This window comes from Phocoena phocoena, chromosome 19, assembly GCF_963924675.1.
Source record: "Phocoena phocoena chromosome 19, mPhoPho1.1, whole genome shotgun sequence".
NCBI lineage: Eukaryota > Metazoa > Chordata > Mammalia > Artiodactyla > Phocoenidae > Phocoena > Phocoena phocoena.
This window is the reverse complement of record NC_089237.1, coordinates 59,303,210-59,305,902: the sequence shown is the minus strand read 5'-3', so window position 1 is coordinate 59,305,902 and position 2,693 is coordinate 59,303,210.

Sequence of the window (2,693 nt, the reverse complement as noted above, 5' to 3'; positions counted from 1 at the left end):
GCCGCTCAAGCACCGCGAGATCTCACCTACCTGGGACCCGGCTACTGTTTCCATGGAATCCGCTCTGGGGATGCCACGCCGGAAGGCAGCTTTCTTTCCCTTCCGTCTTCGTTCTGTACACACGCGAAATCGCTCCCTGGGATAAACGGGGATGGTGGGCAAAGGAAGGAACAGAACTCCTAGTTAGGCACATCCTTTCCGGATTTTGTTGGGAATGGCTGTCCCGTGTAACACCTTGCCAAATCCTCCAAGCCCGGCTTAATTGCCACCTCTTCCCTGAGGCTTTTCCTGCGAGGTAGTAGTCCGGCCAGGCAGGCAGCATGCGGTCAAATCCCTTGTCTACCGCTTAGTAGCTCTGTGACTCTGGGCAAGTACCTTGGCTGTCCTCTGCCTTGTTTCCCCATCTGTACAATTCTCACGATAAACCACGTAAAATACTTATGGTTGGAGGGGAGTGATGTGAAGTGGGGCTGCTGCAGGATAGACAGGGACCACGTCAAGTAAGCTGTGTTAAAGATACTGGACTTTTCCCCGAAAGATTGGGACGCCACGGAGAGTTTGATGCAAGAGAGCGGCATGATCAGACTTGCACTTAGAAAGGGCTGTCTGACTTTACATGGATAACCTCAGAGAATCATTTAGGAAGCTATTACAGTAGTCAGTCGATATGAAATATAATAGTAAAAATTGTACCTTGAAATAGAGATGGAAATAAATTGATGTATTTGGGACAAGTATAGCTGAATGACTTTAACACTTGTACTCTAGGATGGAGCTGTCCCTGAATGCTGTATGGCAACATTCGGTCCTCAAACAGAAGACGGACATTTTGAATTATAGGACACATTTCCATGGAAGTACATGGATTTTAATAAAAGCCAAAAATGTTGTGAGAAGTTAAGCATTACAATAATTCAAAATAGCCGCAGCTACTAGTCCTACTTTAAATTTTGTTGCCTATTTAGATTGTGGCATCTGTTCTCAAAGTGCGGTTCCTCAGCCCGCAGCATCAACGCCACCTGGGAACTCCTTAGAAATGCAAATTCTTGGACTCCACTTTAGACTTACTACAAACTCTGAGGGTGGTGCTCTGCACTCTGAGTTTAACAAGCCCTGAAGGTAACCTTGATGCACACTAAAGCTTGAGAATACCTGCATTGTGGCAAAGAGGAGCCAGGAATCAAATCACACTCATTTCAAAACTAAGGGGCATCCCACCCTTCTCTCTTCCTCTCAAGAGTGAAATGACTGAAGGAGATGTGGTTAGAGGGATAACCTTGGATATATTCTAACTATTTTTTAAGCTATTCATGTGTACAATCCAGCAATTAAGTTTATTTTTTAACTATTTTTTATAAATCTATTTTATTTATAAATCTATTTATTTTTGGCTGTATTGGGCCTTTGTTGCTGTGCGCAGGCTTTCTCTAGTTGTGGCGAGCAGGGGCTATTCCTTGTTGCGTTGCGTGGGCTTCTCATTGCGGTGGCTTCTCTTGGTGCGGAGCAGGGACTCTAGGCACGCAGGGTCAGTAGTTGTGGCTCGGGGGCTCTAGAGCGCAGGCTCAGTAGCTGCGGCGCACGCGCTTAGTTGTGCGTTCTTAGATGTGGGATCTTCCTGGCCCAGAGCTCGAACCCGTGTCCCGTTTATTGGCAGGTGGATTTTTAACCACTGCGCCACCAGCGAAGTCCCCAGCAGTTACTTGAGACACACCTTACAACAAACAGCGACCGCAGTGAGTGGAGATACCACATTTAACTATCTGTTTTTCATTCTTTGAGTACACATTTACTTTGTCTCTGATATGTGTCCAGCCCTGTGCCAGATGCCAGGTGTGTATCTGTCATCAAGACAAAGTTCTTGTGGCAATGAAGCTCTGGCTGTAGGAGTTACACACAAAAGCAAGCAAACAAATACTTTCAGAGAGTCAGTACCTGTTTTGAAGAAAATGAAACATGGTCATGGGGTAGAGGAAGGTCGGGAAATGCTTCCAAGATGTGAAGGATGAGAAGGAGCCAGTGAAAAGGGATCTGGGAGCGGAGAGTTTCAGGGAGAGGAACAAATGTATGCCAAGATCTTTAGACCCAAATAAGCTTGGTGTGTTTCTGGAAAAGACAAAATGCTAGTGTGTCTTAGAGTATAGTGGGTGAGGAGGGTCCTGGTGTGTCTCTGTTGGATACTGCTTGCCTATAACAACAGTAATATTCTCTTATTCATTCAAATTGACAATAAAAGATTTTAAAGCCAGAAGAAAAAGGAAAGCCACCTATAACGGGGTACATAATATTTATTTTAGATTCATTTGAAAGTCACCGGTTTTATGAAGGCTTCGTGATATTTGCACGGTGTTAATTGCTCCTCTAACAGCCTCTCCCCAGCCAGTCACCGTAAAGCAGGGGGCACATCACTGTTTTGGTTCCTTCCTACTACTGTCACTCCCTGAAGTTCTTCTGCCTATTTTGTTGACTTATTTGCTTTGTGTCCCTCTCCCCCTCTAAAATGTGAGTCCCAGGGTGGCAGGACCTCGTCCACGTGGTCCACTGCGCGACGCTCTAGGGGCTCAGTGAACGTCTCCAAGACACAGGCCTGCTCCTGCGGCACTGGGAGGAGGGAGCCCAGGCGCAGGATCCCGGGAGAAGGTGCCAGTGGAGATCCGGGGAGTGCGGACGCCCCGGGGACAGCCCAGCGCCCTGGG